This window comes from Hyla sarda, unplaced genomic scaffold, assembly GCF_029499605.1.
Source record: "Hyla sarda isolate aHylSar1 unplaced genomic scaffold, aHylSar1.hap1 scaffold_649, whole genome shotgun sequence".
NCBI lineage: Eukaryota > Metazoa > Chordata > Amphibia > Anura > Hylidae > Hyla > Hyla sarda.
Genome location: NW_026610664.1, coordinates 71,576 through 98,656, shown reverse-complemented (window position 1 = coordinate 98,656; position 27,081 = coordinate 71,576). Strand labels below are relative to the sequence as shown.

Here is a 27,081-nt window from a genome sequence, read left to right as displayed (position 1 = left end):
ATGTAACTATGTAACATAACATGGGGGGGGGGGGTGTCTCCTGGCTGTTCACACAGGTGTGTCATTGCTGTACATTGACCATGCATTGCTTCTGTGGTATTGCAAAGGCAAAGACAAATGCTTCCAGCCATCCATTGCACTAATGGATTGGTCATCAGCTGGCTGTCTATGTCCCGCATCAATATAGACCAAAGTACAGAGGGTTAGGCTATGCTATTGTGCACCTACCTGATGCATCAGAAGGTGCGAGGCCCTTGCTAAATTCTGTGCACAGACTTTGAGATCTATACTTTAGACTGTATCTAAACCTGCTCCAACATGGACTGACATTCTGGCCTACTTTCAGCCGATGCGACTTGTCTGTCGCTGAACAGTCGCTTTTTATGTATTCAGCACCTATGTATAATGTTGTAAAAATGCTCTAGAAGCTAAAGTCGCAGAAATGTCACACATATTTGGCCTGCAACTTTCTGTGCGACAAATTCAGACAGGAAAAATCAGTATAAATCCTTAGAAAATTATCCCCCAGTGTCTCCATCTGCTGGCGGTATTGAATAAGCATTGCTGCACTGATGGGGTATGCATTAGACGAAAAAAAAGAAGAAAAAGAAGAATAATACGCCCAGAAAAGAGGCGAAAAGGAGAAAAACGTAAAAAAACGTGAAAAAAAAGTAAGAGGAAGAGAAGGGAAAAAAAGGTGGAAATGGGTTTAAAAGTGATTTCGGCGGAGAAATATATATATATATATATATATATATATATATATATATATATATATGCGCACACACACACATATATATAAACGTATTCTCCGTTGAGATATTGCAGCCGCTGCTGTGTCCAGGCCCAGGAGCCTTAGCACTGTGCTGTGATGTCACTCAATACCACTGACATCACTAGGTGTAAACAACATCTCTCCTTTGCTGTGTATGTGACTATGGAGCTGTTTGGTGATGTCGTCTATTATGGCCTTCATAGAAGCAACAGGAGATTGTTGCATCCATCTAGAACCCTCAGAACTACAGTGCTATGATGTCACTCACTTCCACAGGCCTTGCAGAGTGTAAACAACAACAACCCAGCTTTGTTGTGTATGTAACCATAGGGATTTGTGATGTCACCTAGAACCTTCACAGCAGCGACAGCTTTATGAGGAGCATCAGCACTGCTCTGCCTGAGCAGAACCATCACCGCCATAGGTTGTCAAATAACCCGGGTTTAACCCACACAGGTAAGTCCAATGGGGTGCAGGCATGTCCTCTATGCTTACAGCTTCCCGTGGGTGTTGGTTTGATACCGTTTGGGGACAGCCAAGGAGGCATCTGCAGGCAACAAAGGTAGGTGTGTGCTTGTGTGTGTGTTTCCTATGCAGATCCTAAGCCCAGTGTCACATGCAAGTAGGAGGAGTAAGAAGGGTTCCTGGCAAATCCGGGTTATGGATTGCATTTAAAAAGGCCCCGTGGGAGTGCAATGGGCCCCTGTCTTGCTGCTTAGCAATAATGGTATGGGTTTAGGTTCTGCTGTGTGTACTGGTGGTTGACTGCCCCCCAGCCCAGAGTGTGCATGGAAAATTGTCTGGCAGCCTCCCTGACAGCAAGCAGTGATAGTGCCCATGAAGGGCACCTTGTTGGGCCCGCCCCTTTCACGGTTATCGCTTCTCGGCCTTTTGGCTAAGATCAAGTGTAGTATCTGTTCTTATCAGTTTAATATCTGATACGTCCCCTATCTGGGGACCATATATTAAATGGATTTTTGAGAACGGGGGCCGATTTCGAAGCTTGCTTCCGTCGCCCTATGCATTGACCCGATATGGCAGTATCTTCGGGTACAGTGCACCACCCCCTTACAGGGTTAAAAAGAAAGATTCCTACTTTCATTGCTACCTGCTTGCTGGCTAGCCAGCTAGCCAGCCCTGTGGGCCTTGCTGCTGCTGCAGCCAAAAAACAAAAGGTGGTGCTGCTGCTGCTTCTGCTGCTTCTGCTTCTGCTTGTGTCTGGCCGCTGTTGGAGCGTCCAGGCACAGGACTTCTGCTGCTGCTGACTAAATGGCCTCCTTAATTGGATAATTTGAGTAGCCAGCACACCTGTGCAGGTAGGGCATGACATGATAGGCAGCTGCCTTGATAGCGGGTGGGTGCTGAATGTTCCTAATTGACAAAATAAGATTAATGCTTATGAAGAAATATAAAATCTCATCCCTTCCCCAATATCGCGCCACACCCCTACCCCTTAATTCCCTGGTTGAACTTGATGGACATATGTCTTTTTTCGACCGTACTAACTATGTAACTATGTAACATAACATGGGGGGGGGGGGGTCTCCTGGCTGTTCACACAGGTGTGTCATTGCTGTACATTGACCATGCATTGCTTCTGTGGTATTGCAAAGGCAAAGACAAATGCTTCCAGCCATCCATTGCACTAATGGATTGGTCATCAGCTGGCTGTCTATGTCCCGCATCAATATAGACCAAAGTACAGAGGGTTAGGCTATGCTATTGTGCACCTACCTGATGCATCAGAAGGTGCGAGGCCCTTGCTAAATTCTGTGCACAGACTTTGAGATCTATACTTTAGACTGTATCTAAACCTGCTCCAACATGGACTGACATTCTGGCCTACTTTCAGCCGATGCGACTTGTCTGTCGCTGAACAGTCGCTTTTTATGTATTCAGCACCTATGTATAATGTTGTAAAAATGCTCTAGAAGCTAAAGTCGCAGAAATGTCACACATATTTGGCCTGCAACTTTCTGTGCGACAAATTCAGACAGGAAAAATCAGTATAAATCCTTAGAAAATTATCCCCCAGTGTCTCCATCTGCTGGCGGTATTGAATAAGCATTGCTGCACTGATGGGGTATGCATTAGACGAAAAAAAAGAAGAAAAAGAAGAATAATACGCCCAGAAAAGAGGCGAAAAGGAGAAAAACGTAAAAAAACGTGAAAAAAAAGTAAGAGGAAGAGAAGGGAAAAAAAGGTGGAAATGGGTTTAAAAGTGATTTCGGCGGAGAAATATATATATATATATATATATATATATATATATATATATATATATACGCGCACACACACACATATATATAAACGTATTCTCCGTTGAGATATTGCAGCCGCTGCTGTGTCCAGGCCCAGGAGCCTTAGCACTGTGCTGTGATGTCACTCAATACCACTGACATCACTAGGTGTAAACAACATCTCTCCTTTGCTGTGTATGTGACTATGGAGCTGTTTGGTGATGTCGTCTATTATGGCCTTCATAGAAGCAACAGGAGATTGTTGCATCCATCTAGAACCCTCAGAACTACAGTGCTATGATGTCACTCACTTCCACAGGCCTTGCAGAGTGTAAACAACAACAACCCAGCTTTGTTGTGTATGTAACCATAGGGATTTGTGATGTCACCTAGAACCTTCACAGCAGCGACAGCTTTATGAGGAGCATCAGCACTGCTCTGCCTGAGCAGAACCATCACCGCCATAGGTTGTCAAATAACCCGGGTTTAACCCACACAGGTAAGTCCAATGGGGTGCAGGCATGTCCTCTATGCTTACAGCTTCCCGTGGGTGTTGGTTTGATACCGTTTGGGGACAGCCAAGGAGGCATCTGCAGGCAACAAAGGTAGGTGTGTGCTTGTGTGTGTGTTTCCTATGCAGATCCTAAGCCCAGTGTCACATGCAAGTAGGAGGAGTAAGAAGGGTTCCTGGCAAATCCGGGTTATGGATTGCATTTAAAAAGGCCCCGTGGGAGTGCAATGGGCCCCTGTCTTGCTGCTTAGCAATAATGGTATGGGTTTAGGTTCTGCTGTGTGTACTGGTGGTTGACTGCCCCCCAGCCCAGAGTGTGCATGGAAAATTGTCTGGCAGCCTCCCTGACAGCAAGCAGTGATAGTGCCCATGAAGGGCACCTTGTTGGGCCCGCCCCTTTCACGGTTATTGCTTCTCGGCCTTTTGGCTAAGATCAAGTGTAGTATCTGTTCTTATCAGTTTAATATCTGATACGTCCCCTATCTGGGGACCATATATTAAATGGATTTTTGAGAACGGGGGCCGATTTCGAAGCTTGCTTCCGTCGCCCTATGCATTGACCCGATATGGCAGTATCTTCGGGTACAGTGCACCACCCCCTTACAGGGTTAAAAAGAAAGATTCCTACTTTCATTGCTACCTGCTTGCTGGCTAGCCAGCTAGCCAGCCCTGTGGGCCTTGCTGCTGCTGCAGCCAAAAAACAAAAGGTGGTGCTGCTGCTGCTTCTGCTGCTTCTGCTTCTGCTTGTGTCTGGCCGCTGTTGGAGCGTCCAGGCACAGGACTTCTGCTGCTGCTGACTAAATGGCCTCCTTAATTGGATCATTTGAGTAGCCAGCACACCTGTGCAGGTAGGGCATGACATGATAGGCAGCTGCCTTGATAGCGGGTGGGTGCTGAATGTTCCTAATTGACAAAATAAGATTAATGCTTATGAAGAAATATAAAATCTCATCCCTTCCCCAATATCGCGCCACACCCCTACCCCTTAATTCCCTGGTTGAACTTGATGGACATATGTCTTTTTTCGACCGTACTAACTATGTAACTATGTAACATAACATGGGGGGGGGGGGGGGGTCTCCTGGCTGTTCACACAGGTGTGTCATTGCTGTACATTGACCATGCATTGCTTCTGTGGTATTGCAAAGGCAAAGACAAATGCTTCCAGCCATCCATTGCACTAATGGATTGGTCATCAGCTGGCTGTCTATGTCCCGCATCAATATAGACCAAAGTACAGAGGGTTAGGCTATGCTATTGTGCACCTACCTGATGCATCAGAAGGTGCGAGGCCCTTGCTAAATTCTGTGCACAGACTTTGAGATCTATACTTTAGACTGTATCTAAACCTGCTCCAACATGGACTGACATTCTGGCCTACTTTCAGCCGATGCGACTTGTCTGTCGCTGAACAGTCGCTTTTTATGTATTCAGCACCTATGTATAATGTTGTAAAAATGCTCTAGAAGCTAAAGTCGCAGAAATGTCACACATATTTGGCCTGCAACTTTCTGTGCGACAAATTCAGACAGGAAAAATCAGTATAAATCCTTAGAAAATTATCCCCCAGTGTCTCCATCTGCTGGCGGTATTGAATAAGCATTGCTGCACTGATGGGGTATGCATTAGACGAAAAAAAAGAAGAAAAAGAAGAATAATACGCCCAGAAAAGAGGCGAAAAGGAGAAAAACGTAAAAAAACGTGAAAAAAAAGTAAGAGGAAGAGAAGGGAAAAAAAGGTGGAAATGGGTTTAAAAGTGATTTCGGCGGAGAAATATATATATATATATATATATATATATATATATATATATATACGCGCACACACACACATATATATAAACGTATTCTCCGTTGAGATATTGCAGCCGCTGCTGTGTCCAGGCCCAGGAGCCTTAGCACTGTGCTGTGATGTCACTCAATACCACTGACATCACTAGGTGTAAACAACATCTCTCCTTTGCTGTGTATGTGACTATGGAGCTGTTTGGTGATGTCGTCTATTATGGCCTTCATAGAAGCAACAGGAGATTGTTGCATCCATCTAGAACCCTCAGAACTACAGTGCTATGATGTCACTCACTTCCACAGGCCTTGCAGAGTGTAAACAACAACAACCCAGCTTTGTTGTGTATGTAACCATAGGGATTTGTGATGTCACCTAGAACCTTCACAGCAGCGACAGCTTTATGAGGAGCATCAGCACTGCTCTGCCTGAGCAGAACCATCACCGCCATAGGTTGTCAAATAACCCGGGTTTAACCCACACAGGTAAGTCCAATGGGGTGCAGGCATGTCCTCTATGCTTACAGCTTCCCGTGGGTGTTGGTTTGATACCGTTTGGGGACAGCCAAGGAGGCATCTGCAGGCAACAAAGGTAGGTGTGTGCTTGTGTGTGTGTTTCCTATGCAGATCCTAAGCCCAGTGTCACATGCAAGTAGGAGGAGTAAGAAGGGTTCCTGGCAAATCCGGGTTATGGATTGCATTTAAAAAGGCCCCGTGGGAGTGCAATGGGCCCCTGTCTTGCTGCTTAGCAATAATGGTATGGGTTTAGGTTCTGCTGTGTGTACTGGTGGTTGACTGCCCCCCAGCCCAGAGTGTGCATGGAAAATTGTCTGGCAGCCTCCCTGACAGCAAGCAGTGATAGTGCCCATGAAGGGCACCTTGTTGGGCCCGCCCCTTTCACGGTTATCGCTTCTCGGCCTTTTGGCTAAGATCAAGTGTAGTATCTGTTCTTATCAGTTTAATATCTGATACGTCCCCTATCTGGGGACCATATATTAAATGGATTTTTGAGAACGGGGGCCGATTTCGAAGCTTGCTTCCGTCGCCCTATGCATTGACCCGATATGGCAGTATCTTCGGGTACAGTGCACCACCCCCTTACAGGGTTAAAAAGAAAGATTCCTACTTTCATTGCTACCTGCTTGCTGGCTAGCCAGCTAGCCAGCCCTGTGGGCCTTGCTGCTGCTGCAGCCAAAAAACAAAAGGTGGTGCTGCTGCTGCTTCTGCTTCTGCTGCTTCTGCTTCTGCTTGTGTCTGGCCGCTGTTGGAGCGTCCAGGCACAGGACTTCTGCTGCTGCTGACTAAATGGCCTCCTTAATTGGATCATTTGAGTAGCCAGCACACCTGTACCTGTGCAGGTAGGGCATGACATGATAGGCAGCTGCCTTGATAGCGGGTGGGTGCTGAATGTTCCTAATTGACAAAATAAGATTAATGCTTATGAAGAAATATAAAATCTCATCCCTTCCCCAATATCGCGCCACACCCCTACCCCTTAATTCCCTGGTTGAACTTGATGGACATATGTCTTTTTTCGACCGTACTAACTATGTAACTATGTAACATAACATGGGGGGGGGGGGTGTCTCCTGGCTGTTCACACAGGTGTGTCATTGCTGTACATTGACCATGCATTGCTTCTGTGGTATTGCAAAGGCAAAGACAAATGCTTCCAGCCATCCATTGCACTAATGGATTGGTCATCAGCTGGCTGTCTATGTCCCGCATCAATATAGACCAAAGTACAGAGGGTTAGGCTATGCTATTGTGCACCTACCTGATGCATCAGAAGGTGCGAGGCCCTTGCTAAATTCTGTGCACAGACTTTGAGATCTATACTTTAGACTGTATCTAAACCTGCTCCAACATGGACTGACATTCTGGCCTACTTTCAGCCGATGCGACTTGTCTGTCGCTGAACAGTCGCTTTTTATGTATTCAGCACCTATGTATAATGTTGTAAAAATGCTCTAGAAGCTAAAGTCGCAGAAATGTCACACATATTTGGCCTGCAACTTTCTGTGCGACAAATTCAGACAGGAAAAATCAGTATAAATCCTTAGAAAATTATCCCCCAGTGTCTCCATCTGCTGGCGGTATTGAATAAGCATTGCTGCACTGATGGGGTATGCATTAGACGAAAAAAAAGAAGAAAAAGAAGAATAATACGCCCAGAAAAGAGGCGAAAAGGAGAAAAACGTAAAAAAACGTGAAAAAAAAGTAAGAGGAAGAGAAGGGAAAAAAAGGTGGAAATGGGTTTAAAAGTGATTTCGGCGGAGAAATATATATATATATATATATATATATATATATATATACGCGCACACACACACATATATATAAACGTATTCTCCGTTGAGATATTGCAGCCGCTGCTGTGTCCAGGCCCAGGAGCCTTAGCACTGTGCTGTGATGTCACTCAATACCACTGACATCACTAGGTGTAAACAACATCTCTCCTTTGCTGTGTATGTGACTATGGAGCTGTTTGGTGATGTCGTCTATTATGGCCTTCATAGAAGCAACAGGAGATTGTTGCATCCATCTAGAACCCTCAGAACTACAGTGCTATGATGTCACTCACTTCCACAGGCCTTGCAGAGTGTAAACAACAACAACCCAGCTTTGTTGTGTATGTAACCATAGGGATTTGTGATGTCACCTAGAACCTTCACAGCAGCGACAGCTTTATGAGGAGCATCAGCACTGCTCTGCCTGAGCAGAACCATCACCGCCATAGGTTGTCAAATAACCCGGGTTTAACCCACACAGGTAAGTCCAATGGGGTGCAGGCATGTCCTCTATGCTTACAGCTTCCCGTGGGTGTTGGTTTGATACCGTTTGGGGACAGCCAAGGAGGCATCTGCAGGCAACAAAGGTAGGTGTGTGCTTGTGTGTGTGTTTCCTATGCAGATCCTAAGCCCAGTGTCACATGCAAGTAGGAGGAGTAAGAAGGGTTCCTGGCAAATCCGGGTTATGGATTGCATTTAAAAAGGCCCCGTGGGAGTGCAATGGGCCCCTGTCTTGCTGCTTAGCAATAATGGTATGGGTTTAGGTTCTGCTGTGTGTACTGGTGGTTGACTGCCCCCCAGCCCAGAGTGTGCATGGAAAATTGTCTGGCAGCCTCCCTGACAGCAAGCAGTGATAGTGCCCATGAAGGGCACCTTGTTGGGCCCGCCCCTTTCACGGTTATCGCTTCTCGGCCTTTTGGCTAAGATCAAGTGTAGTATCTGTTCTTATCAGTTTAATATCTGATACGTCCCCTATCTGGGGACCATATATTAAATGGATTTTTGAGAACGGGGGCCGATTTCGAAGCTTGCTTCCGTCGCCCTATGCATTGACCCGATATGGCAGTATCTTCGGGTACAGTGCACCACCCCCTTACAGGGTTAAAAAGAAAGATTCCTACTTTCATTGCTACCTGCTTGCTGGCTAGCCAGCTAGCCAGCCCTGTGGGCCTTGCTGCTGCTGCAGCCAAAAAACAAAAGGTGGTGCTGCTGCTGCTTCTGCTGCTTCTGCTTCTGCTTGTGTCTGGCCGCTGTTGGAGCGTCCAGGCACAGGACTTCTGCTGCTGCTGACTAAATGGCCTCCTTAATTGGATCATTTGAGTAGCCAGCACACCTGTGCAGGTAGGGCATGACATGATAGGCAGCTGCCTTGATAGCGGGTGGGTGCTGAATGTTCCTAATTGACAAAATAAGATTAATGCTTATGAAGAAATATAAAATCTCATCCCTTCCCCAATATCGCGCCACACCCCTACCCCTTAATTCCCTGGTTGAACTTGATGGACATATGTCTTTTTTCGACCGTACTAACTATGTAACTATGTAACATAACATGGGGGGGGGGGGGGGTCTCCTGGCTGTTCACACAGGTGTGTCATTGCTGTACATTGACCATGCATTGCTTCTGTGGTATTGCAAAGGCAAAGACAAATGCTTCCAGCCATCCATTGCACTAATGGATTGGTCATCAGCTGGCTGTCTATGTCCCGCATCAATATAGACCAAAGTACAGAGGGTTAGGCTATGCTATTGTGCACCTACCTGATGCATCAGAAGGTGCGAGGCCCTTGCTAAATTCTGTGCACAGACTTTGAGATCTATACTTTAGACTGTATCTAAACCTGCTCCAACATGGACTGACATTCTGGCCTACTTTCAGCCGATGCGACTTGTCTGTCGCTGAACAGTCGCTTTTTATGTATTCAGCACCTATGTATAATGTTGTAAAAATGCTCTAGAAGCTAAAGTCGCAGAAATGTCACACATATTTGGCCTGCAACTTTCTGTGCGACAAATTCAGACAGGAAAAATCAGTATAAATCCTTAGAAAATTATCCCCCAGTGTCTCCATCTGCTGGCGGTATTGAATAAGCATTGCTGCACTGATGGGGTATGCATTAGACGAAAAAAAAGAAGAAAAAGAAGAATAATACGCCCAGAAAAGAGGCGAAAAGGAGAAAAACGTAAAAAAACGTGAAAAAAAAGTAAGAGGAAGAGAAGGGAAAAAAAGGTGGAAATGGGTTTAAAAGTGATTTCGGCGGAGAATATATATATATATATATATATATATATATATATATATATACGCGCACACACACACATATATATAAACGTATTCTCCGTTGAGATATTGCAGCCGCTGCTGTGTCCAGGCCCAGGAGCCTTAGCACTGTGCTGTGATGTCACTCAATACCACTGACATCACTAGGTGTAAACAACATCTCTCCTTTGCTGTGTATGTGACTATGGAGCTGTTTGGTGATGTCGTCTATTATGGCCTTCATAGAAGCAACAGGAGATTGTTGCATCCATCTAGAACCCTCAGAACTACAGTGCTATGATGTCACTCACTTCCACAGGCCTTGCAGAGTGTAAACAACAACAACCCAGCTTTGTTGTGTATGTAACCATAGGGATTTGTGATGTCACCTAGAACCTTCACAGCAGCGACAGCTTTATGAGGAGCATCAGCACTGCTCTGCCTGAGCAGAACCATCACCGCCATAGGTTGTCAAATAACCCGGGTTTAACCCACACAGGTAAGTCCAATGGGGTGCAGGCATGTCCTCTATGCTTACAGCTTCCCGTGGGTGTTGGTTTGATACCGTTTGGGGACAGCCAAGGAGGCATCTGCAGGCAACAAAGGTAGGTGTGTGCTTGTGTGTGTGTTTCCTATGCAGATCCTAAGCCCAGTGTCACATGCAAGTAGGAGGAGTAAGAAGGGTTCCTGGCAAATCCGGGTTATGGATTGCATTTAAAAAGGCCCCGTGGGAGTGCAATGGGCCCCTGTCTTGCTGCTTAGCAATAATGGTATGGGTTTAGGTTCTGCTGTGTGTACTGGTGGTTGACTGCCCCCCAGCCCAGAGTGTGCATGGAAAATTGTCTGGCAGCCTCCCTGACAGCAAGCAGTGATAGTGCCCATGAAGGGCACCTTGTTGGGCCCGCCCCTTTCACGGTTATCGCTTCTCGGCCTTTTGGCTAAGATCAAGTGTAGTATCTGTTCTTATCAGTTTAATATCTGATACGTCCCCTATCTGGGGACCATATATTAAATGGATTTTTGAGAACGGGGGCCGATTTCGAAGCTTGCTTCCGTCGCCCTATGCATTGACCCGATATGGCAGTATCTTCGGGTACAGTGCACCACCCCCTTACAGGGTTAAAAAGAAAGATTCCTACTTTCATTGCTACCTGCTTGCTGGCTAGCCAGCTAGCCAGCCCTGTGGGCCTTGCTGCTGCTGCAGCCAAAAAACAAAAGGTGGTGCTGCTGCTGCTTCTGCTGCTTCTGCTTCTGCTTGTGTCTGGCCGCTGTTGGAGCGTCCAGGCACAGGACTTCTGCTGCTGCTGACTAAATGGCCTCCTTAATTGGATCATTTGAGTAGCCAGCACACCTGTGCAGGTAGGGCATGACATGATAGGCAGCTGCCTTGATAGCGGGTGGGTGCTGAATGTTCCTAATTGACAAAATAAGATTAATGCTTATGAAGAAATATAAAATCTCATCCCTTCCCCAATATCGCGCCACACCCCTACCCCTTAATTCCCTGGTTGAACTTGATGGACATATGTCTTTTTTCGACCGTACTAACTATGTAACTATGTAACATAACATGGGGGGGGGGGGGGGTCTCCTGGCTGTTCACACAGGTGTGTCATTGCTGTACATTGACCATGCATTGCTTCTGTGGTATTGCAAAGGCAAAGACAAATGCTTCCAGCCATCCATTGCACTAATGGATTGGTCATCAGCTGGCTGTCTATGTCCCGCATCAATATAGACCAAAGTACAGAGGGTTAGGCTATGCTATTGTGCACCTACCTGATGCATCAGAAGGTGCGAGGCCCTTGCTAAATTCTGTGCACAGACTTTGAGATCTATACTTTAGACTGTATCTAAACCTGCTCCAACATGGACTGACATTCTGGCCTACTTTCAGCCGATGCGACTTGTCTGTCGCTGAACAGTCGCTTTTTATGTATTCAGCACCTATGTATAATGTTGTAAAAATGCTCTAGAAGCTAAAGTCGCAGAAATGTCACACATATTTGGCCTGCAACTTTCTGTGCGACAAATTCAGACAGGAAAAATCAGTATAAATCCTTAGAAAATTATCCCCCAGTGTCTCCATCTGCTGGCGGTATTGAATAAGCATTGCTGCACTGATGGGGTATGCATTAGACGAAAAAAAAGAAGAAAAAGAAGAATAATACGCCCAGAAAAGAGGCGAAAAGGAGAAAAACGTAAAAAAACGTGAAAAAAAAGTAAGAGGAAGAGAAGGGAAAAAAAGGTGGAAATGGGTTTAAAAGTGATTTCGGCGGAGAATATATATATATATATATATATATATATATATATATATATATATACGCGCACACACACACATATATATAAACGTATTCTCCGTTGAGATATTGCAGCCGCTGCTGTGTCCAGGCCCAGGAGCCTTAGCACTGTGCTGTGATGTCACTCAATACCACTGACATCACTAGGTGTAAACAACATCTCTCCTTTGCTGTGTATGTGACTATGGAGCTGTTTGGTGATGTCGTCTATTATGGCCTTCATAGAAGCAACAGGAGATTGTTGCATCCATCTAGAACCCTCAGAACTACAGTGCTATGATGTCACTCACTTCCACAGGCCTTGCAGAGTGTAAACAACAACAACCCAGCTTTGTTGTGTATGTAACCATAGGGATTTGTGATGTCACCTAGAACCTTCACAGCAGCGACAGCTTTATGAGGAGCATCAGCACTGCTCTGCCTGAGCAGAACCATCACCGCCATAGGTTGTCAAATAACCCGGGTTTAACCCACACAGGTAAGTCCAATGGGGTGCAGGCATGTCCTCTATGCTTACAGCTTCCCGTGGGTGTTGGTTTGATACCGTTTGGGGACAGCCAAGGAGGCATCTGCAGGCAACAAAGGTAGGTGTGTGCTTGTGTGTGTGTTTCCTATGCAGATCCTAAGCCCAGTGTCACATGCAAGTAGGAGGAGTAAGAAGGGTTCCTGGCAAATCCGGGTTATGGATTGCATTTAAAAAGGCCCCGTGGGAGTGCAATGGGCCCCTGTCTTGCTGCTTAGCAATAATGGTATGGGTTTAGGTTCTGCTGTGTGTACTGGTGGTTGACTGCCCCCCAGCCCAGAGTGTGCATGGAAAATTGTCTGGCAGCCTCCCTGACAGCAAGCAGTGATAGTGCCCATGAAGGGCACCTTGTTGGGCCCGCCCCTTTCACGGTTATTGCTTCTCGGCCTTTTGGCTAAGATCAAGTGTAGTATCTGTTCTTATCAGTTTAATATCTGATACGTCCCCTATCTGGGGACCATATATTAAATGGATTTTTGAGAACGGGGGCCGATTTCGAAGCTTGCTTCCGTCGCCCTATGCATTGACCCGATATGGCAGTATCTTCGGGTACAGTGCACCACCCCCTTACAGGGTTAAAAAGAAAGATTCCTACTTTCATTGCTACCTGCTTGCTGGCTAGCCAGCTAGCCAGCCCTGTGGGCCTTGCTGCTGCTGCAGCCAAAAAACAAAAGGTGGTGCTGCTGCTGCTTCTGCTGCTTCTGCTTCTGCTTGTGTCTGGCCGCTGTTGGAGCGTCCAGGCACAGGACTTCTGCTGCTGCTGACTAAATGGCCTCCTTAATTGGATCATTTGAGTAGCCAGCACACCTGTGCAGGTAGGGCATGACATGATAGGCAGCTGCCTTGATAGCGGGTGGGTGCTGAATGTTCCTAATTGACAAAATAAGATTAATGCTTATGAAGAAATATAAAATCTCATCCCTTCCCCAATATCGCGCCACACCCCTACCCCTTAATTCCCTGGTTGAACTTGATGGACATATGTCTTTTTTCGACCGTACTAACTATGTAACTATGTAACATAACATGGGGGGGGGGGGGGTCTCCTGGCTGTTCACACAGGTGTGTCATTGCTGTACATTGACCATGCATTGCTTCTGTGGTATTGCAAAGGCAAAGACAAATGCTTCCAGCCATCCATTGCACTAATGGATTGGTCATCAGCTGGCTGTCTATGTCCCGCATCAATATAGACCAAAGTACAGAGGGTTAGGCTATGCTATTGTGCACCTACCTGATGCATCAGAAGGTGCGAGGCCCTTGCTAAATTCTGTGCACAGACTTTGAGATCTATACTTTAGACTGTATCTAAACCTGCTCCAACATGGACTGACATTCTGGCCTACTTTCAGCCGATGCGACTTGTCTGTCGCTGAACAGTCGCTTTTTATGTATTCAGCACCTATGTATAATGTTGTAAAAATGCTCTAGAAGCTAAAGTCGCAGAAATGTCACACATATTTGGCCTGCAACTTTCTGTGCGACAAATTCAGACAGGAAAAATCAGTATAAATCCTTAAATCCTTAGAAAATTATCCCCCAGTGTCTCCATCTGCTGGCGGTATTGAATAAGCATTGCTGCACTGATGGGGTATGCATTAGACGAAAAAAAAGAAGAAAAAGAAGAATAATACGCCCAGAAAAGAGGCGAAAAGGAGAAAAACGTAAAAAAACGTGAAAAAAAAGTAAGAGGAAGAGAAGGGAAAAAAAGGTGGAAATGGGTTTAAAAGTGATTTCGGCGGAGAAATATATATATATATATATATATATATATATATATACGCGCACACACACACATATATATAAACGTATTCTCCGTTGAGATATTGCAGCCGCTGCTGTGTCCAGGCCCAGGAGCCTTAGCACTGTGCTGTGATGTCACTCAATACCACTGACATCACTAGGTGTAAACAACATCTCTCCTTTGCTGTGTATGTGACTATGGAGCTGTTTGGTGATGTCGTCTATTATGGCCTTCATAGAAGCAACAGGAGATTGTTGCATCCATCTAGAACCCTCAGAACTACAGTGCTATGATGTCACTCACTTCCACAGGCCTTGCAGAGTGTAAACAACAACAACCCAGCTTTGTTGTGTATGTAACCATAGGGATTTGTGATGTCACCTAGAACCTTCACAGCAGCGACAGCTTTATGAGGAGCATCAGCACTGCTCTGCCTGAGCAGAACCATCACCGCCATAGGTTGTCAAATAACCCGGGTTTAACCCACACAGGTAAGTCCAATGGGGTGCAGGCATGTCCTCTATGCTTACAGCTTCCCGTGGGTGTTGGTTTGATACCGTTTGGGGACAGCCAAGGAGGCATCTGCAGGCAACAAAGGTAGGTGTGTGCTTGTGTGTGTGTTTCCTATGCAGATCCTAAGCCCAGTGTCACATGCAAGTAGGAGGAGTAAGAAGGGTTCCTGGCAAATCCGGGTTATGGATTGCATTTAAAAAGGCCCCGTGGGAGTGCAATGGGCCCCTGTCTTGCTGCTTAGCAATAATGGTATGGGTTTAGGTTCTGCTGTGTGTACTGGTGGTTGACTGCCCCCCAGCCCAGAGTGTGCATGGAAAATTGTCTGGCAGCCTCCCTGACAGCAAGCAGTGATAGTGCCCATGAAGGGCACCTTGTTGGGCCCGCCCCTTTCACGGTTATCGCTTCTCGGCCTTTTGGCTAAGATCAAGTGTAGTATCTGTTCTTATCAGTTTAATATCTGATACGTCCCCTATCTGGGGACCATATATTAAATGGATTTTTGAGAACGGGGGCCGATTTCGAAGCTTGCTTCCGTCGCCCTATGCATTGACCCGATATGGCAGTATCTTCGGGTACAGTGCACCACCCCCTTACAGGGTTAAAAAGAAAGATTCCTACTTTCATTGCTACCTGCTTGCTGGCTAGCCAGCTAGCCAGCCCTGTGGGCCTTGCTGCTGCTGCAGCCAAAAAACAAAAGGTGGTGCTGCTGCTGCTTCTGCTGCTTCTGCTTCTGCTTGTGTCTGGCCGCTGTTGGAGCGTCCAGGCACAGGACTTCTGCTGCTGCTGACTAAATGGCCTCCTTAATTGGATCATTTGAGTAGCCAGCACACCTGTGCAGGTAGGGCATGACATGATAGGCAGCTGCCTTGATAGCGGGTGGGTGCTGAATGTTCCTAATTGACAAAATAAGATTAATGCTTATGAAGAAATATAAAATCTCATCCCTTCCCCAATATCGCGCCACACCCCTACCCCTTAATTCCCTGGTTGAACTTGATGGACATATGTCTTTTTTCGACCGTACTAACTATGTAACTATGTAACATAACATGGGGGGGGGGGGGGTCTCCTGGCTGTTCACACAGGTGTGTCATTGCTGTACATTGACCATGCATTGCTTCTGTGGTATTGCAAAGGCAAAGACAAATGCTTCCAGCCATCCATTGCACTAATGGATTGGTCATCAGCTGGCTGTCTATGTCCCGCATCAATATAGACCAAAGTACAGAGGGTTAGGCTATGCTATTGTGCACCTACCTGATGCATCAGAAGGTGCGAGGCCCTTGCTAAATTCTGTGCACAGACTTTGAGATCTATACTTTAGACTGTATCTAAACCTGCTCCAACATGGACTGACATTCTGGCCTACTTTCAGCCGATGCGACTTGTCTGTCGCTGAACAGTCGCTTTTTATGTATTCAGCACCTATGTATAATGTTGTAAAAATGCTCTAGAAGCTAAAGTCGCAGAAATGTCACACATATTTGGCCTGCAACTTTCTGTGCGACAAATTCAGACAGGAAAAATCAGTATAAATCCTTAGAAAATTATCCCCCAGTGTCTCCATCTGCTGGCGGTATTGAATAAGCATTGCTGCACTGATGGGGTATGCATTAGACGAAAAAAAAGAAGAAAAAGAAGAATAATACGCCCAGAAAAGAGGCGAAAAGGAGAAAAACGTAAAAAAACGTGAAAAAAAAGTAAGAGGAAGAGAAGGGAAAAAAAGGTGGAAATGGGTTTAAAAGTGATTTCGGCGGAGAAATATATATATATATATATATATATATATATATATATATATATACGCGCACACACACACATATATATAAACGTATTCTCCGTTGAGATATTGCAGCCGCTGCTGTGTCCAGGCCCAGGAGCCTTAGCACTGTGCTGTGATGTCACTCAATACCACTGACATCACTAGGTGTAAACAACATCTCTCCTTTGCTGTGTATGTGACTATGGAGCTGTTTGGTGATGTCGTCTATTATGGCCTTCATAGAAGCAACAGGAGATTGTTGCATCCATCTAGAACCCTCAGAACTACAGTGCTATGATGTCACTCACTTCCACAGGCCTTGCAGAGTGTAAACAACAACAACCCAGCTTTGTTGTGTATGTAACCATAGGGATTTGTGATGTCACCTAGAACCTTCACAGCAGCGACAGCTTTATGAGGAGCATCAGCACTGCTCTGCCTGAGCAGAACCATCACCGCCATAGGTTGTCAAATAACCCGGGTTTAACCCACACAGGTAAGTCCAATGGGGTGCAGGCATGTCCTCTATGCTTACAGCTTCCCGTGGGTGTTGGTTTGATACCGTTTGGGGACAGCCAAGGAGGCATCTGCAGGCAACAAAGGTAGGTGTGTGCTTGTGTGTGTGTTTCCTATGCAGATCCTAAGCCCAGTGTCACATGCAAGTAGGAGGAGTAAGAAGGGTTCCTGGCAAATCCGGGTTATGGATTGCATTTAAAAAGGCCCCGTGGGAGTGCAATGGGCCCCTGTCTTGCTGCTTAGCAATAATGGTATGGGTTTAGGTTCTGCTGTGTGTACTGGTGGTTGACTGCCCCCCAGCCCAGAGTGTGCATGGAAAATTGTCTGGCAGCCTCCCTGACAGCAAGCAGTGATAGTGCCCATGAAGGGCACCTTGTTGGGCCCGCCCCTTTCACGGTTATCGCTTCTCGGCCTTTTGGCTAAGATCAAGTGTAGTATCTGTTCTTATCAGTTTAATATCTGATACGTCCCCTATCTGGGGACCATATATTAAATGGATTTTTGAGAACGGGGGCCGATTTCGAAGCTTGCTTCCGTCGCCCTATGCATTGACCCGATATGGCAGTATCTTCGGGTACAGTGCACCACCCCCTTACAGGGTTAAAAAGAAAGATTCCTACTTTCATTGCTACCTGCTTGCTGGCTAGCCAGCTAGCCAGCCCTGTGGGCCTTGCTGCTGCTGCAGCCAAAAAACAAAAGGTGGTGCTGCTGCTGCTTCTGCTGCTTCTGCTTCTGCTTGTGTCTGGCCGCTGTTGGAGCGTCCAGGCACAGGACTTCTGCTGCTGCTGACTAAATGGCCTCCTTAATTGGATCATTTGAGTAGCCAGCACACCTGTGCAGGTAGGGCATGACATGATAGGCAGCTGCCTTGATAGCGGGTGGGTGCTGAATGTTCCTAATTGACAAAATAAGATTAATGCTTATGAAGAAATATAAAATCTCATCCCTTCCCCAATATCGCGCCACACCCCTACCCCTTAATTCCCTGGTTGAACTTGATGGACATATGTCTTTTTTCGACCGTACTAACTATGTAACTATGTAACATAACATGGGGGGGGGGGGGGGTCTCCTGGCTGTTCACACAGGTGTGTCATTGCTGTACATTGACCATGCATTGCTTCTGTGGTATTGCAAAGGCAAAGACAAATGCTTCCAGCCATCCATTGCACTAATGGATTGGTCATCAGCTGGCTGTCTATGTCCCGCATCAATATAGACCAAAGTACAGAGGGTTAGGCTATGCTATTGTGCACCTACCTGATGCATCAGAAGGTGCGAGGCCCTTGCTAAATTCTGTGCACAGACTTTGAGATCTATACTTTAGACTGTATCTAAACCTGCTCCAACATGGACTGACATTCTGGCCTACTTTCAGCCGATGCGACTTGTCTGTCGCTGAACAGTCGCTTTTTATGTATTCAGCACCTATGTATAATGTTGTAAAAATGCTCTAGAAGCTAAAGTCGCAGAAATGTCACACATATTTGGCCTGCAACTTTCTGTGCGACAAATTCAGACAGGAAAAATCAGTATAAATCCTTAGAAAATTATCCCCCAGTGTCTCCATCTGCTGGCGGTATTGAATAAGCATTGCTGCACTGATGGGGTATGCATTAGACGAAAAAAAAGAAGAAAAAGAAGAAAAATACGCCCAGAAAAGAGGCGAAAAGGAGAAAAACGTAAAAAAACGTGAAAAAAAAGTAAGAGGAAGAGAAGGGAAAAAAAGGTGGAAATGGGTTTAAAAGTGATTTCGGCGGAGAAATATATATATATATATATATATATATATATATATATATATATATATACGCGCACACACACACATATATATAAACGTATTCTCCGTTGAGATATTGCAGCCGCTGCTGTGTCCAGGCCCAGGAGCCTTAGCACTGTGCTGTGATGTCACTCAATACCACTGACATCACTAGGTGTAAACAACATCTCTCCTTTGCTGTGTATGTGACTATGGAGCTGTTTGGTGATGTCGTCTATTATGGCCTTCATAGAAGCAACAGGAGATTGTTGCATCCATCTAGAACCCTCAGAACTACAGTGCTATGATGTCACTCACTTCCACAGGCCTTGCAGAGTGTAAACAACAACAACCCAGCTTTGTTGTGTATGTAACCATAGGGATTTGTGATGTCACCTAGAACCTTCACAGCAGCGACAGCTTTATGAGGAGCATCAGCACTGCTCTGCCTGAGCAGAACCATCACCGCCATAGGTTGTCAAATAACCCGGGTTTAACCCACACAGGTAAGTCCAATGGGGTGCAGGCATGTCCTCTATGCTTACAGCTTTCCGTGGGTGTTGGTTTGATACCGTTTGGGGACAGCCAAGGAGGCATCTGCAGGCAACAAAGGTAGGTGTGTGCTTGTGTGTGTGTTTCCTATGCAGATCCTAAGCCCAGTGTCACATGCAAGTAGGAGGAGTAAGAAGGGTTCCTGGCAAATCCGGGTTATGGATTGCATTTAAAAAGGCCCCGTGGGAGTGCAATGGGCCCCTGTCTTGCTGCTTAGCAATAATGGTATGGGTTTAGGTTCTGCTGTGTGTACTGGTGGTTGACTGCCCCCCAGCCCAGAGTGTGCATGGAAAATTGTCTGGCAGCCTCCCTGACAGCAAGCAGTGATAGTGCCCATGAAGGGCACCTTGTTGGGCCCGCCCCTTTCACGGTTATCGCTTCTCGGCCTTTTGGCTAAGATCAAGTGTAGTATCTGTTCTTATCAGTTTAATATCTGATACGTCCCCTATCTGGGGACCATATATTAAATGGATTTTTGAGAACGGGGGCCGATTTCGAAGCTTGCTTCCGTCGCCCTATGCATTGACCCGATATGGCAGTATCTTCGGGTACAGTGCACCACCCCCTTACAGGGTTAAAAAGAAAGATTCCTACTTTCATTGCTACCTGCTTGCTGGCTAGCCAGCTAGCCAGCCAGCCAGCCCTGTGGGCCTTGCTGCTGCTGCAGCCAAAAAACAAAAGGTGGTGCTGCTGCTGCTTCTGCTGCTTCTGCTTCTGCTTGTGTCTGGCCGCTGTTGGAGCGTCCAGGCACAGGACTTCTGCTGCTGCTGACTAAATGGCCTCCTTAATTGGATCATTTGAGTAGCCAGCACACCTGTGCAGGTAGGGCATGACATGATAGGCAGCTGCCTTGATAGCGGGTGGGTGCTGAATGTTCCTAATTGACAAAATAAGATTAATGCTTATGAAGAAATATAAAATCTCATCCCTTCCCCAATATCGCGCCACACCCCTACCCCTTAATTCCCTGGTTGAACTTGATGGACATATGTCTTTTTTCGACCGTACTAACTATGTAACTATGTAACATAACATGGGGGGGGGGGGGTCTCCTGGCTGTTCACACAGGTGTGTCATTGCTGTACATTGACCATGCATTGCTTCTGTGGTATTGCAAAGGCAAAGACAAATGCTTCCAGCCATCCATTGCACTAATGGATTGGTCATCAGCTGGCTGTCTATGTCCCGCATCAATATAGACCAAAGTACAGAGGGTTAGGCTATGCTATTGTGCACCTACCTGATGCATCAGAAGGCGCGAGGCCCTTGCTAAATTCTGTGCACAGACTTTGAGATCTATACTTTAGACTGTATCTAAACCTGCTCCAACATGGACTGACATTCTGGCCTACTTTCAGCCGATGCGACTTGTCTGTCGCTGAACAGTCGCTTTTTATGTATTCAGCACCTATGTATAATGTTGTAAAAATGCTCTAGAAGCTAAAGTCGCAGAAATGTCACACATATTTGGCCTGCAACTTTCTGTGCGACAAATTCAGACAGGAAAAATCAGTATAAATCCTTAGAAAATTATCCCCCAGTGTCTCCATCTGCTGGCGGTATTGAATAAGCATTGCTGCACTGATGGGGTATGCATTAGACGAAAAAAAAGAAGAAAAAGAAGAATAATACGCCCAGAAAAGAGGCGAAAAGGAGAAAAACGTAAAAAAACGTGAAAAAAAAGTAAGAGGAAGAGAAGGGAAAAAAAGGTGGAAATGGGTTTAAAAGTGATTTCGGCGGAGAAATATATATATATATATATATATATATATATATATATATATACGCGCACACACACACATATATATAAACGTATTCTCCGTTGAGATATTGCAGCCGCTGCTGTGTCCAGGCCCAGGAGCCTTAGCACTGTGCTGTGATGTCACTCAATACCACTGACATCACTAGGTGTAAACAACATCTCTCCTTTGCTGTGTATGTGACTATGGAGCTGTTTGGTGATGTCGTCTATTATGGCCTTCATAGAAGCAACAGGAGATTGTTGCATCCATCTAGAACCCTCAGAACTACAGTGCTATGATGTCACTCACTTCCACAGGCCTTGCAGAGTGTAAACAACAACAACCCAGCTTTGTTGTGTATGTAACCATAGGGATTTGTGATGTCACCTAGAACCTTCACAGCAGCGACAGCTTTATGAGGAGCATCAGCACTGCTCTGCCTGAGCAGAACCATCACCGCCATAGGTTGTCAAATAACCCGGGTTTAACCCACACAGGTAAGTCCAATGGGGTGCAGGCATGTCCTCTATGCTTACAGCTTCCCGTGGGTGTTGGTTTGATACCGTTTGGGGACAGCCAAGGAGGCATCTGCAGGCAACAAAGGTAGGTGTGTGCTTGTGTGTGTGTTTCCTATGCAGATCCTAAGCCCAGTGTCACATGCAAGTAGGAGGAGTAAGAAGGGTTCCTGGCAAATCCGGGTTATGGATTGCATTTAAAAAGGCCCCGTGGGAGTGCAATGGGCCCCTGTCTTGCTGCTTAGCAATAATGGTATGGGTTTAGGTTCTGCTGTGTGTACTGGTGGTTGACTGCCCCCCAGCCCAGAGTGTGCATGGAAAATTGTCTGGCAGCCTCCCTGACAGCAAGCAGTGATAGTGCCCATGAAGGGCACCTTGTTGGGCCCGCCCCTTTCACGGTTATCGCTTCTCGGCTTTTTGGCTAAGATCAAGTGTAGTATCTGTTCTTATCAGTTTAATATCTGATACGTCCCCTATCTGGGGACCATATATTAAATGGATTTTTGAGAACGGGGGCCGATTTCGAAGCTTGCTTCCGTCGCCCTATGCATTGACCCGATATGGCAGTATCTTCGGGTACAGTGCACCACCCCCTTACAGGGTTAAAAAGAAAGATTCCTACTTTCATTGCTACCTGCTTGCTGGCTAGCCAGCTAGCCAGCCCTGTGGGCCTTGCTGCTGCTGCAGCCAAAAAACAAAAGGTGGTGCTGCTGCTGCTTCTGCTGCTTCTGCTTCTGCTTGTGTCTGGCCGCTGTTGGAGCGTCCAGGCACAGGACTTCTGCTGCTGCTGACTAAATGGCCTCCTTAATTGGATCATTTGAGTAGCCAGCACACCTGTGCAGGTAGGGCATGACATGATAGGCAGCTGCCTTGATAGCGGGTGGGTGCTGAATGTTCCTAATTGACAAAATAAGATTAATGCTTATGAAGAAATATAAAATCTCATCCCTTCCCCAATATCGCGCCACACCCCTACCCCTTAATTCCCTGGTTGAACTTGATGGACATATGTCTTTTTTCGACCGTACTAACTATGTAACTATGTAACATAACATGGGGGGGGGGGGTCTCCTGGCTGTTCACACAGGTGTGTCATTGCTGTACATTGACCATGCATTGCTTCTGTGGTATTGCAAAGGCAAAGACAAATGCTTCCAGCCATCCATTGCACTAATGGATTGGTCATCAGCTGGCTGTCTATGTCCCGCATCAATATAGACCAAAGTACAGAGGGTTAGGCTATGCTATTGTGCACCTACCTGATGCATCAGAAGGTGCGAGGCCCTTGCTAAATTCTGTGCACAGACTTTGAGATCTATACTTTAGACTGTATCTAAACCTGCTCCAACATGGACTGACATTCTGGCCTACTTTCAGCCGATGCGACTTGTCTGTCGCTGAACAGTCGCTTTTTATGTATTCAGCACCTATGTATAATGTTGTAAAAATGCTCTAGAAGCTAAAGTCGCAGAAATGTCACACATATTTGGCCTGCAACTTTCTGTGCGACAAATTCAGACAGGAAAAATCAGTATAAATCCTTAGAAAATTATCCCCCAGTGTCTCCATCTGCTGGCGGTATTGAATAAGCATTGCTGCACTGATGGGGTATGCATTAGACGAAAAAAAAGAAGAAAAAGAAGAATAATACGCCCAGAAAAGAGGCGAAAAGGAGAAAAACGTAAAAAAACGTGAAAAAAAAGTAAGAGGAAGAGAAGGGAAAAAAAGGTGGAAATGGGTTTAAAAGTGATTTCGGCGGAGAAATATATATATATATATATATATATATATACATATATATACGCGCACACACACACATATATATAAACGTATTCTCCGTTGAGATATTGCAGCCGCTGCTGTGTCCAGGCCCAGGAGCCTTAGCACTGTGCTGTGATGTCACTCAATACCACTGACATCACTAGGTGTAAACAACATCTCTCCTTTGCTGTGTATGTGACTATGGAGCTGTTTGGTGATGTCGTCTATTATGGCCTTCATAGAAGCAACAGGAGATTGTTGCATCCATCTAGAACCCTCAGAACTACAGTGCTATGATGTCACTCACTTCCACAGGCCTTGCAGAGTGTAAACAACAACAACCCAGCTTTGTTGTGTATGTAACCATAGGGATTTGTGATGTCACCTAGAACCTTCACAGCAGCGACAGCTTTATGAGGAGCATCAGCACTGCTCTGCCTGAGCAGAACCATCACCGCCATAGGTTGTCAAATAACCCGGGTTTAACCCACACAGGTAAGTCCAATGGGGTGCAGGCATGTCCTCTATGCTTACAGCTTCCTGTGGGTGTTGGTTTGATACCGTTTGGGGACAGCCAAGGAGGCATCTGCAGGCAACAAAGGTAGGTGTGTGCTTGTGTGTGTGTTTCCTATGCAGATCCTAAGCCCAGTGTCACATGCAAGTAGGAGGAGTAAGAAGGGTTCCTGGCAAATCCGGGTTATGGATTGCATTTAAAAAGGCCCCGTGGGAGTGCAATGGGCCCCTGTCTTGCTGCTTAGCAATAATGGTATGGGTTTAGGTTCTGCTGTGTGTACTGGTGGTTGACTGCCCCCCAGCCCAGAGTGTGCATGGAAAATTGTCTGGCAGCCTCCCTGACAGCAAGCAGTGATAGTGCCCATGAAGGGCACCTTGTTGGGCCCGCCCCTTTCACGGTTATCGCTTCTCGGCCTTTTGGCTAAGATCAAGTGTAGTATCTGCATTTGGTCTGGTCGGAAGGTGTCTGTGGTACCCTGCTTCTCGGCCTTGGGGGATTGTCTCTCCTTACGGAGGGACTTCACCCCCTTGCTGCTATTGGGGAGCGGGCTTAGTCCACAGACAACGGGTTGCGATCCCCCTGTCTCTGGGACCTTGTGTCTCAGAAGGCATTTTCGGTACGTTGAGCGTTACCTGTAGCTTCGGAAGCACCTAGGGTACCCCCGACCTCTGCCTTGGGTAAGGGTTCCGCTTTTATAGCGGGATTCCGAGCCCCTGCTGCTATTGGGGAAGGGGCTTAGTCCCTGGGTGTGGAAGATGCCGTTCTCCTGGGCTTTCCCCTCTGGGGAAATGTCGATGCGAAATACCATCCGCATAGAGGTGTCGGAGAGCCATCGTCAGTTGAAGAACCTCCGCTTCATTGCGGAGGTGATTCTTCTTGACTACTTCCGCCTCAATAGGGAGGACATCCTGTGTCTAAATGACCAGGAAAGCCGTGGCCTGTATACCGTCACCTTCACGGCCACGGCGTGTTGCGATAACATCTATGCAACCTTGTCTGGTGCGGACCAGAGGGACGATCGACTCGACGGTCTTTCGTTCCAGTTCCTCTATGGTGAGGAACATATACCGTTGGTGGTGGCTATGCACAGCCCTCATGTGACCACGGAGGATATAGCCACTTTTCTTCGGCGATACTGCGAAGAGGTGCGATTCGCAAACAAAATCTTGAACTCCGTGCGGTTCTGGAACGGCAAGAGGAAGTTCTGGGTCAAGCTCCGTAAGGATCCCGGTGGTATTGGGGGTCTTTGCCATCCGCCCCCAAATTTTGCCATCGGGAGAGTTCGGGGCTTCCTGTTCTATCCTCAAATGCCTATGTATTGCCGAAATTGCTTGAGGTTTGGCCACACCCAGGAGACCTGCGGCGCGGAGCGTGTGATTCGCTGCAATAGGTGTGGCCAAGAAGGTCACATAGCCTCAAGATGTAGCCACACGATAAGGTGCAACCTCTGCGGAGAGGAAAATCACGATTTTAATTCCTGTCCCCATAAAGCAAAAACTACGATGGGTGGGTCAAGGCTGGGCCCACCCAAAGAGGGGACAGGACAAAAGACATCCTTTTTTAAGATGCCCAAACCCCAGATGGCAGGTACTGATGGGTCCAGGCCCAAGACCTCTGGTGCTCCATCGGGGGGCCCACCGGTGGTAGTGCTAGGGGGAGGCCATGGGGATTCCACGAAGCCCGGGCGGGTGATCGAGTTTACTGCCCGGGAAATTGAAAGACGTCGATCTACTTCCTACCTGGCTCAAGAGCCCGCCGAAACTTCTGAAGGGGGCTCACCTGTGGCGGGTGGCAGCCGACGGGCCTCGGTGGGGGCAGAGGTGGACCCAAAATTGCAACATAAGCCAGGTACTGGCTTGGCCCAGGGTCGCCCTGCTCCGGACGAAGAGGCCCCGGTGAAAGCCCGCCGGAAGGGGAGCCAGGTGGCCAGGTCTGAGCCCGGTCCTGTTACTCCGCCTATACAGGACAGGGCCAAGAAGACAAGTGGCGCCAAACCAGGGTTTGCTGCCCCGCCAGCAGTGGACCCGGTGGGTAAAACTGGCCATCGTCGATCGATGGGGAAGTTGGAGCAACAGTCCTCAGCAACGCTTGCTGGGGAACAAGCGATGAAAACTTCCCAGGGTAGCGGCAAAGGTTCCGGAAAAGAGGCCTCACAGGCCCCTGTGCAGCAGTTCCAGTCGTCAAAAGATGAAAGAAGACGCAGATCCATCAGCCGGGGGCCAGAGATTACATCGAGTGAGAGCAACACAGAGGATATGGACAGCAGTGTGACATTTAAAAGACAAAGAGAAGAAGAAGAGGAAGACATTCAAAGGAAAGCGGCGTGCCGTAGTTCGGACGAGAGCGAGCTCAGGGTCGGGGCATCATCGATCTCAAGCTCCGACCCTCAGAACATCAAGGAGCTGATGACCCCGCAGGCGGGGGATGACGGTACGCAGCTTATTATTGACTTTGATTCTCCAAGCACGGACTCTCCATAAACTATGCCTATCCCTGTAAAAATTGCCTCACTCAATGTGAGGTCCTTAAAGAGCCCTGATCGCAGGGCTGCTTTATTTTCTTATCTAGAGACATGTGACTTTGACCTTTGCCTGCTACAAGAATGTGGAATCCCTAGTAAAATGGACTATAAAGACTTAAAAGAAGACTGGAAGCTGGGCCCATCCATATGGTCCGGTGCAAATGACTGTCGTTCTGTGGGTGTTGGGCTGCTCTGCCGAGGCCAGTCCTTTTCTATTCATACAGTAACTGAGATTGTGCCTGGCAGAGCTCTTTTAATTCATCTATATTTTAATGGACTTTTAATTCGTGTTTTAAATGTGTATGCCCCTCCTGATAAACAGGAGCGGGCAGAACTATTTGAAATTTTACCACTGTTTTGTGTTGGGTCTTCCCCCCTGCTGGTGGGAGGTGATTTTAACTGCATACGTGATGGGGAACACCGGCAGGGTGGGGATATTAATCGTAAAGACCGCACTTCTTACCTGCTTAAAAATTTTATTGATGATTTTAATTT

General features: G+C 46.7%; 10 non-coding genes and 1 pseudogene across 10 annotated transcripts; all 11 read left to right on the top strand.

Annotated features, from left to right (window-relative positions):
* The first annotated feature begins 1,650 nt into the window (after window positions 1-1,650).
* On the top strand, window positions 1,651-1,841 carry LOC130342370 (U2 spliceosomal RNA). Its single transcript, XR_008882026.1, has one exon. It is a non-coding gene; the product is annotated as a U2 spliceosomal RNA (small nuclear RNA).
* A 2,092-nt stretch (window positions 1,842-3,933) lies between these two features.
* Window positions 3,934-4,124, top strand: LOC130342405 (U2 spliceosomal RNA). Its single transcript, XR_008882057.1, has one exon. It is a non-coding gene; the product is annotated as a U2 spliceosomal RNA (small nuclear RNA).
* Window positions 4,125-6,215: 2,091 nt separating this feature from the next.
* Window positions 6,216-6,406, top strand: LOC130342369 (U2 spliceosomal RNA). The gene has a single exon (XR_008882025.1). It is a non-coding gene; the product is annotated as a U2 spliceosomal RNA (small nuclear RNA).
* Window positions 6,407-8,501: 2,095 nt separating this feature from the next.
* Window positions 8,502-8,692, top strand: LOC130342368 (U2 spliceosomal RNA). Its single transcript, XR_008882024.1, has one exon. It is a non-coding gene; the product is annotated as a U2 spliceosomal RNA (small nuclear RNA).
* A 2,087-nt stretch (window positions 8,693-10,779) lies between these two features.
* On the top strand, window positions 10,780-10,970 carry LOC130342367 (U2 spliceosomal RNA). The gene has a single exon (XR_008882023.1). It is a non-coding gene; the product is annotated as a U2 spliceosomal RNA (small nuclear RNA).
* A 2,091-nt stretch (window positions 10,971-13,061) lies between these two features.
* On the top strand, window positions 13,062-13,252 carry LOC130342403 (U2 spliceosomal RNA). Its single transcript, XR_008882056.1, has one exon. It is a non-coding gene; the product is annotated as a U2 spliceosomal RNA (small nuclear RNA).
* Window positions 13,253-15,341: 2,089 nt separating this feature from the next.
* LOC130342366 (U2 spliceosomal RNA) lies at window positions 15,342-15,532 on the top strand. The gene has a single exon (XR_008882022.1). It is a non-coding gene; the product is annotated as a U2 spliceosomal RNA (small nuclear RNA).
* A 2,089-nt stretch (window positions 15,533-17,621) lies between these two features.
* Window positions 17,622-17,812, top strand: LOC130342365 (U2 spliceosomal RNA). Its single transcript, XR_008882021.1, has one exon. It is a non-coding gene; the product is annotated as a U2 spliceosomal RNA (small nuclear RNA).
* A 2,094-nt stretch (window positions 17,813-19,906) lies between these two features.
* LOC130342364 (U2 spliceosomal RNA) lies at window positions 19,907-20,097 on the top strand. Its single transcript, XR_008882020.1, has one exon. It is a non-coding gene; the product is annotated as a U2 spliceosomal RNA (small nuclear RNA).
* A 2,094-nt stretch (window positions 20,098-22,191) lies between these two features.
* On the top strand, window positions 22,192-22,382 carry LOC130342337 (U2 spliceosomal RNA). Its single transcript, XR_008882001.1, has one exon. It is a non-coding gene; the product is annotated as a U2 spliceosomal RNA (small nuclear RNA).
* A 2,083-nt stretch (window positions 22,383-24,465) lies between these two features.
* LOC130342353 (U2 spliceosomal RNA) lies at window positions 24,466-24,544 on the top strand (annotated as a pseudogene).
* The last annotated feature ends 2,537 nt before the right edge of the window (window positions 24,545-27,081 follow it).